Raw genomic sequence first — 9,521 nt, forward strand, 5'->3', positions numbered from 1 at the left:
AATTTGGTGCTAATAAGAAAAAAAGATGCTTCCTGCGATCCTCAGAATTTCTACAAAAACAAGACTTGACAGTTGACAGTATCAACTGGAACAGGGTCATAGACTTGACCATTAGCTGGCCCAATATGTATATTACTGGCCCATCAAGAATTCACTTCCATCTCTTGAATAGATTAGGCCCACACCTAACATAACATACATAACTAGTATAGATGGAATATATATTCTACCCTACGCGTGTTAATATTTTTCATGTTTTGACTTTTAATTTATAAGAATAAATATGGTCATGAGTAATCATGTTAGATTCGTATTTATGAGTACTTTAATACAGTAAAAATTTTATATTAATACTAATACAAAATTAAAAATATTATCAATAAAAACATGTATTGAATAACATGTCCAAACCAAATAAGAAAAGTTTAAAAAGACGGAGAGAGGGTTGGGTAGCTAACCTTGTTTAGAGCAACTCCAATCCATGAAAACCCTTGGATATAATATGAGTTGGCATACCTAAAAAAAAACAAAAAAAACTCCAACGTTACAAAACTCTTGTCTATAAATTTCGAACCTTCGAACCTTCAGGGATCTGTAGTAAAATGTCACGTCACTTATCATCTTATAAATCCAATATAACCTATTAATATCGGCTTCAATTAATAATAACATATCATTTTAAATCAGAGCAAAGAACTACACAATTTCAATTCAAAATCTTCGCAAACACCTGGGAGCCTAAATATTAAGGAAAGATGTTAATCTAAAAATAGATACATTTCAGGTTTTCACTTTCCGTCATTGGAGGCTTGTAGCTGATCCAAGTGAAAACTATTCAAGTGAATTTAAAAGGATAACGATAGAGTTCTTCCGAATTTATTTCCAAAAATATTCCAAAAATCACATGTTGTTGTATAATTGGTTATAATAAAATAGACCCCCTGTATTTCCACCAACCACACCAATTAAAATCTCTCTTTTTTGCTAAATCAGAAATGTCATATCATTTGGGAACAATTTTTGGGATCTAATTTGGGATCACTCGTACTACTCATTTAAGGGGTCGTTTGGTTCGCGGAGTGGTATGGGGTTAGAATGAGAAATCGGATTAAGCTGGTATGGGTTTGAGGTATCATATCTGATATCATGTGTTTGGCTGAGTGGGGGAATCAGTATATTCAATTTAATAAAAAATTAAGTTATTAATTTATATTAATTAAAAAAAATGTTAAAATTATTATTATTATTATATGTTTTTACATAAATGATTTAATTTTGTATAAAATATTAATGTTTAATTATTTAAATAAAAATAAAAACTCAAAAAAATGAAAATGATCCCCATACCTCCATCTCATACCCACCTCCCCTCCTGGGTATCAGAAACCCATACCTTGAGGGTTTGAGGCACGGGTATGAGCTAGTGTTTTTTGAAACCAAACATCAGGTATGGGTTTGAAATGAAGAAAACTCATACTTGATTACTTATCCATGTGAACCAAACGACTCCAAAAAGGATACGGGTTATCAAACAGGCAAGTACAAGACATAGCGAACAAACAATGCAATAATCAAAAACCCTTAATAGCAGCAAGCATCATCAACAAGAACAGAATTAACAAGCAGTAAGCAAATAACTAAATACGTATCAAACTGAATTACAAGAGTAGGCATTGCATTGTATCCGATCACTAGTTAAGATAAAGTAATTAATGACCTAAGAATCAATGAGTATCTTTCTTTTTGAACATAAACAAACTCCTAATCCAAGCTCTGCCCTCCGGCTCACTCGCAACCAGAGCAACATTGTTATTACATGCCACTAAGAATTACACCTCTTTCTAAAAGCAATTCGAATTTCAACAAACACCTACTTCTAACATCATGCCAATTCAATCAAAATTTTCATCAGAGAAATTGTTTATGCAAGAAATTCATACATGAAAATATGAAATCAATACATAACTGACCGAGAAGAGCGTACGGTTTCCTTCTTTATATTAGGATTTCAATCAAAATATTCTATTATTTTTTAACATCGTTAAGTATATTTAATAAATAAGATAATAAACCTTTTTATATTAATATTTTACTAGATTAAATAATCATTTTGACATGAAATTATTATTAATTTATTTTTATAAGTAAAATAATTGTAAATTCGATGTTAAGAAAATTGAATTAATTTTTCTATACGAAAATATTATAATTATTATTTTCTTAAACTTATATTATACCCTATATGAGAAAAAATAATAATATATTTTTAGGAACTAGGATATTGGAAAGGAAATTAGAGATAAATTTGAGATATCCTTTTTTATAAATTCAAAAATCTTTTCTATTTCAATTTTCTATTCTATTTCAGATAAGGTGTTTATTATTCTGTATACATAATCCAAACAATTTCGGATTCTTTCTTTAAAAATCAAGACATCAAAGAAAAATAGAAACAAACTAGTCGAGAAGCCGCGCGTTGCGGCGGCCTATAAAAATTATATTAATGATTCAATATTAATATTTTTAGAATAAAATAATTTTATGATTGTCTATAAAAAATATATTAATGTTTCAAAATTATTATTTGTCGGAAAAATAAATTTTATATTATAAAAATTTTGATGTAATACCAATACTAATATATAAAATTGCAAAATTAAACTATAATTCATGGTGAAAAAATGAAAATAAATTTATACACGTAATTAACAATTTTTTTTTTGACAAATATGGCTTATAGCCTTACAAATGAGTATCTGTTCTAAGATATTCTCGGGGTGAGCCAGGGTCGAACCCAGGACCTGAGATACAGGTCTATAACTACCCTTTCTTGTAACAACTTTTACTTTTTAATACTGTATAAACAGCCTTCACTTAAAAGTTGCTTGAACGGAACAAACAGATAATGCATGAATAATTTTTTCCTGTATACAAAATAAATCATATAAAAATTAACAACAAACATGTTTGATAAACAAAACAAATATTATAAAAGAATAACCAACAAACATACATCACTGATAGATAATTTATTGATATCATCCATCAATATCATGTCAAGACTATATTCTTTTTCCGTGTTTGGATTTGTCGACTCCCGCATAGCGGTCTATAACTACCTTTGCTTGCAACAACTTTTATTTTTCTAATAATGTATAAACAGCCTTCACTTATCGTTGCAAAAGAACGACACCACCGAGTTAGAAATCGAGCAAGAGAACTATCACCAGAGAGAAAGGTAGGATTGCGGTATTGAGAGAGAGGAGGTTGTGTTTAGATGATCCAAAACCCTGCAATCTATAGGGGTGTTTATAGGTGCAGAGATACTTGTGTGCTACTCTTTCCCATAATTAAATAATCTGAAACAAAATCAGATTAAAACTTTCAAACTACTATATTCCATAAATAATCTGAAACAAAATCAGATTCTGAAACTTACTTCTAATATACCCGAAACTAAAAAAGTCAGTTCTAATTTTTGATATTTTTCATCCAAAAATTTCAAATAATTAGAAAAATATAACGGAGCGATGTGAGAAGCGCCACCTACATGCCCCTCGCTTCTCCTTTATATAAGTATATTGATTTAAATTCTCCATTTCTGAAAAGTGAATTTTTTATTTTTCCCAAAAAATTAGGTTATAGAAAAATGTATTTGATTTTTCTTTAAGCAACACTATTAATGTCGAAGTTCTTTAAGCAGGGATTTGCCATGTATTGGCTCATGGAACATTCCATCATCGGTGCTCAGGAACTCAAAACTGAGTTTCGTCTCTGCAGTTTAAAATCATGTGAAGTTTCCTTTAGTTATTCAATTCTCCGGGGATTTCTCATTTTTTTCTTTTAAATGTTCTGGAGATTTTTAGCAAATTAGTGTTAAAATATATGGACTATGGTTCTATTCATCAAATTAATGTTAGAACTCTTGTATTGTGAGCCTTCTAAACTTCTGTATATCTGTCGTCGTTTCCTATTACATGTATAATTGACCTTGTCGTTCTTGATGTTGGCAATCGGAAAGTTGAATGCAGCAGCTGTGAAGCGAGACTCTAAAAAACTAAGGGGCCGGTTGACTACACTTATTTTTCAGAAATAAGGGTTTATTTCTGGAAAAAAATACGTCAAACGCTACTTTTTTTTGAAATAAGCCCTTATTTTTCCCCCACATAACAAATATTTTCTGAAATAAGTCCTTATTTTTCCCCACATAACAAATATTAAACCTCTTCTTAACGTTTATATCTAACAAAATTATAAAAATAAGTACTTCCAGAAAAGAATAAGTCAAAAATAAGTCCTTAAATTAATTAGCCAAACAGGTGTTAAGACCTGCACTGAAGTAATACGAGATTAAGATAAACATAAAAAAAATCATGATGATATTGAAATCGGGACGTGTATTTTGAACAAATAAACTAACCTTGAAAGGTGAACAAAACTCAACCTCCTCTGTAGGGTTTGCGAGTATTCTCCTGCAACGCCCTAGAAGCGAAATTACCTGAACATGCAATTCATATGCAACAGATCAGACTGAATATACCAAGATAATATGTTGCAACCGAATGTACAAAATAATAATATAAAAAAAACTATAGAAGCACATGATATAATGTAACAAACTACCAAAAGATGAAAGCGTGTGTTTCTGAGAGTTGAGTAATTGCTTTATATTGGTGCGACCAGTGACCACTTTTTGTTGATAAATTGATAACATTCCTGAATCCTGAGGAGTGTGATTGCTGTGCTACGGCCCTGGGGCCTGAGATTTTCGAGTTACCTTCACCAGTAAAATAACTAATTGACACAACTCTAGTGGTTTTTTTTTTTACGAAAAGCTGGAATTTATATTACGGAATCAAATCCAAAGCAATACTCCCTCTGTCCCCCTGGGTTGTATACTAGGGGGATGCAAACTCGGCACGCATTCTAAGACATCCGTAAAACATGTTTCGATAAGTTTTTTTTTGAAATTTTCTTTTTCTGAATAAAAGTTTAAACGTTAAATTTTTATACAGAAAAAGAAAATTTTGAAAAAGGATTATAGAACTATGTTTTGCATGTGCCTTAAAATGCGTGTCGAACAATGAAAAAGAAACGTATAGAATTAAATGGGACGGAGGGAGTACAATTTTGAACCAAGATAGGCAAAGAGGTCCTATCCAAACTACGACCTGACAAATAATATGATTCTCGTGCTAAGTGATGGGCTACCATATTAGCAGACCGTTTAACAAAGAACAAACTAGATTTGTTTAGACGTTGAAGGATAGAACGACATCCTTCAACAATTACTCCGAGATATGATCTCATAGGAACACAGCTCCTGACAGCTTGCACAACTACATAGCAGTCAGACTCAAGAGTGGCCTCATTCCATCCTTTTTCCTCCATCCAGCTCAAGGCTTCCTTATAAGCCATTGCCTCAGCTATAACCGGCGATACTAAGTGAGGATGAAACATTGTTTTGGCCTCGATCAGATCCGAACAAAACATCAATTCTTAAACTCATTGCTAACATCTGTCTACAACCAAATATGAATGATTCATTTAGATTATACTGAAGAAAGGTCCGTAAAAGTTGCTATGGTTTTCCGTTGTGGCAGATGTAATCAGCTTCTCTCGTCAAAGATTCTTATATGGAAGAACATTACTAGAAGGAGAAGTCCTAAACTTCTGGCTTAAGAATTGTTGTTTTAATCTGTAGTTTCGTGCTTATAAGTTATAACCTAAGCAACTGGAAACACAAAAACACACAGACCAATCAGGAGGATCTGCCTACACCGGTTTCGTATACTATTAGAGTGCTAGCTTGTTTATAATCTTTTTACTTTGCTGTGTGATTTTTAAGCTGTTTTTTGTGATTTGAAGTTTTGAACCCGCTCTTAGCCTTACCCCAGAAAATTTTTCCCTGCAAGAGTATGTGTCAAGCTCTTGAGCCTACTTTGCCTAGATTTCATACTTGCTTTTGCTTGAACCGGACATTTTCAGCATTCTTAATCAATCTTTTGAGCTCATTCTTGTCAACTGTTGAGCCCTTGGCATGTTTATAAATTTGTAATCTTACGAACTTCTGAGCTCATAAGTGTCGTGTTTGAAGAGCTCATTAGCTAGCATTGGTGGTACTTTTGAATATAAGACAAAATAATTCAGAAAAAATAACAGAGATACCATAATAGATGAGCTGAACAAATGATTGAACTCTAATCTAGAGACATAATATAGCACAAAAAATTGAACATCTCAGCATAAAGGAGTACATAAATTAGTACAAATTCGCACCAATAATTGCCGAACCAATAGATCAAACATGATAAGCAAAAGGAGTACATAAATTAGTACAAAATCGGATCCAAGCCCGATTCATGTCATCCTTGAAAGCTTTTGAGAAACAATTACTGATTTGATAAATCTATGATTGAACCGACAATGCATAGGGATTGAGAAGAGAAAAGTCTTTTACACAGAAATCAGCAATTCAACGATAGAATTATACTAATCTAGAATGTAGAAGCAGATTTAAGCTTTCAAAAGGCCAGCAAATCAAAACCATATTTATGTTCTTAAAAAAAAAGCAAATCAAAAACCATATTTGTGTTCTAAAAAAACCAGCAAATCAGAACCTTTCTAAAAAATCGTTTGAACTGGTCAACACAATGCAACCAGAGCTACGGTGCATATCAAACAGAGCTAACAAAAATTGTACCAAAAGCGCATACATACATGCAGTCATATGGTTCCTCTGTTAATCTCTCAAAAGCTAATTCTCAAAAAGATTTTTCCGTCGGCTGAAGTTACCGACTATCCAGCCAAAACTATATGACAACTTAATGAGATTATCATACTTACGTGTTCATAAGACTCACAAGCATAAAATTGCATCAGAGCAAAGTACACAATTTCGATTATCGTCACAAACACATGGGAACACATGGGAGCCTAAATATTAAAGAAAGCTGTTAACCGAAAAATAGATACATCTCGGGTTTTCATCATTGTTGGCTTGTAGCTGATCCAAGTGAAAACACAAGCTTCTTCAAATATTTGGGAATTTAAAGGATATACGAGTGAAATAGGCAAGTACAAGCCATAGTGAACAAACCATGCAATAATCCAAAAAACTCTCAATAGCAGCAAAAATCATCAACAAGAAAGAATTAACAAGCAGTAAGCAAACAACTAAACGCGTATCCGATTGAATTACAAAAGTAGGCACTGGACTGTATCTGAAATTAGTAATTACCTAGAAAGCAGGGATTCTTCCCCGGAGGGAAGAACTGTGTATCCCGTACGCACTCAGTGCGTGGGGGTGCGTACGGGATACGCCACGTGGCGTGTCGAAGCACTTCCGGACGGGGGTGCGGGAGTGGCAATTTTTGTAAATATTCAGCCGTATCCGACCAACAAGAAAGTAAGCAAACAACTAAACGCGTATCCGATTAGCAAAAATCATCAACAAGAAAGAATTAACAAGCAGCGTATAGGCACTGGACTGTATCCGAAATTAGTAATTACTGAGCTAAAAATCAATATTCTTCTTTTTGAAGATAAACAACAACCAACAGATCAAACATGATAAGAGTTGTAAGATCAACACCACAAAAGACAGAGTTCTAATAAAAGTAGTTTACTTCCAGCCATGTTCATCTAATAGACATAATTACTCACAACATTGGTGTTTACATAAATATAAATATATAAGCAGATCGTACGAGCAGCATCTATGAATTCTTCTTATTCTTACGGTGCCTCGCAGTTGAAGCGGCAATGGTGACAGCCAAGCCACCCCTCACGACCAAGATATCGAACCAATTGCTCACATAAATCTATGTCACAAACAACAACAACAAATCCATAAAATCATCAGATCAATACAGCACAGATTCATATGCATACAAAGCAATTGACAAGAGCAGCGATTACCTCCTCCGCTTTCTCCATTGATCTGCGAAAAAGTGGCTTCCATTCGTTCAGAGACCCTTTCCTCATCCATCTCCACATCTTTCTCTCTGTGTCTTATCTCTCTGCCTTGTCTCTTTAAACACCAGATTTGTATCAACAGCGGCGTTTTCCCCTTTTGCTAGGATAGGGTTAGTTATTTTCGGATTCTATGTGGACCGGCCCAAACATCACCTTATTTTCAAGCCCATATAACTCCTGTCATATCATAGGCCTTTGTAAAACAAAAAAATATTCCAAGCCTTCTAATTTTTTATTTTTTTTTAAATCCATTCTCGTGGAGATCTTCAATTCCATGCATGTTCTATAACTAAAATATGATAAATAAAAAAATTATAAGAAATGTTATATAAGTGATGTCATTTAACTGAAAATAAAAACAAAATAAGTTTTTTATTATGTTGCTTGTAAAATATATACTATTATTATTTTTCAAGATTTCTGATTAAATTTTTTCTTTTGATAAGCAGGGAATAATACTATTATAAGAAATCTACTTCTATATATTAAAAGACAACAAAGGGCAAAAAGAGCCCTTTTAATACCTGTGAAATTACAATTTTACCCCTATATATTAAAAAATTACAATGATACCACAATTTTGTTATTTATGCTAAAAGAAATGATTGTAGCCAACATGAATCGAACCTCTAACCTTCTAGCATAAATTTCAAGTTCCAACCATTTCAACATGTTCACATTCAAGTTCTTTTTAAATATCTTAATAGATGAGACGCATCTTCTCATTTAAATTTTTTTTCCAGTATTGAGTAAAATAAAAGTGTTGATTTGTATTATTTATAACGACCTCCTAACACAGATTTTATGTTTCAACTGTTGTGCTATGTTCACATTTAAGTTCTATTTAAATATCTTGATATATAAGTCACATCTTCTCATTTAATTTATATTTTTTTGAATATTATTATTGTTGATTTGTATTATTTATAACACATCTCTTTTAATTTACGTAAAATTATATATGTATATATATAACAATAATATTAAACTTGTCTTTTAAGCATTTTTTAATATTATTAGCTTCCTTTAATGGTACAATTGAGCGTATCATGAATGTGAATTTATATTATTAAAAAATTTGTGAGATTTTTTAGTTAGAAAAGAGATAGAGGGAATTAAAAAATTGAAAATAAATATATTAAATTATGTTTTTGTTTTAGGAGAGTAATAATATTTGTACCATTATTAAGTCGAAAGTAATAGACACGTAATCGCAGATAAAAGACGATTTCACATAAATTTCATTAATAATTTCGCTTTATATTTTTGTATAATACTGCGTCTTAGTCATGAACACACAAAATACAATATTAAAATTTGATCTAATATAAATAACATATATTACATGTAGTGTGTTTCAATATTTATTAATTGTATGATTTTAAATTAGCAACACTAATGCTAAAACATTTATTAAATTATATATTAACTATTTTTATACATTTTGTTTGTTCTATATATTTACCAGTTTTTCTAAGAATGTAGAGATGACAGGTGAAATTTAGGTCAGGTTTTGGAGAATAAATCATTCACACTGTATGTAA

General features: G+C 31.7%; 1 long non-coding RNA gene across 2 annotated transcripts; it reads right to left on the bottom strand.

Annotated features, from left to right (window-relative positions):
• Nucleotides 1-501: 501 nt before the first annotated feature.
• LOC108214316 (uncharacterized) lies at nucleotides 502-8,165 on the bottom strand. 2 transcript variants are annotated; one of them, XR_010284366.1, is made up of 3 exons: nucleotides 7,921-8,124; nucleotides 4,421-7,823; nucleotides 502-516 (listed from the first exon to the last, which is right to left on the bottom strand). It is a non-coding gene; the product is annotated as an uncharacterized LOC108214316 (long non-coding RNA). The 2 variants fall into 2 exon arrangements; XR_001805584.2 differs by lacking the exon at nucleotides 502-516 and having other exon boundaries at nucleotides 7,491-7,823; nucleotides 7,921-8,165.
• Nucleotides 8,166-9,521: the final 1,356 nt, after the last annotated feature.

Source organism: Daucus carota, chromosome 1 (genome assembly GCF_001625215.2).
Source record: "Daucus carota subsp. sativus chromosome 1, DH1 v3.0, whole genome shotgun sequence".
Taxonomy (NCBI): domain Eukaryota; kingdom Viridiplantae; phylum Streptophyta; class Magnoliopsida; order Apiales; family Apiaceae; genus Daucus; species Daucus carota.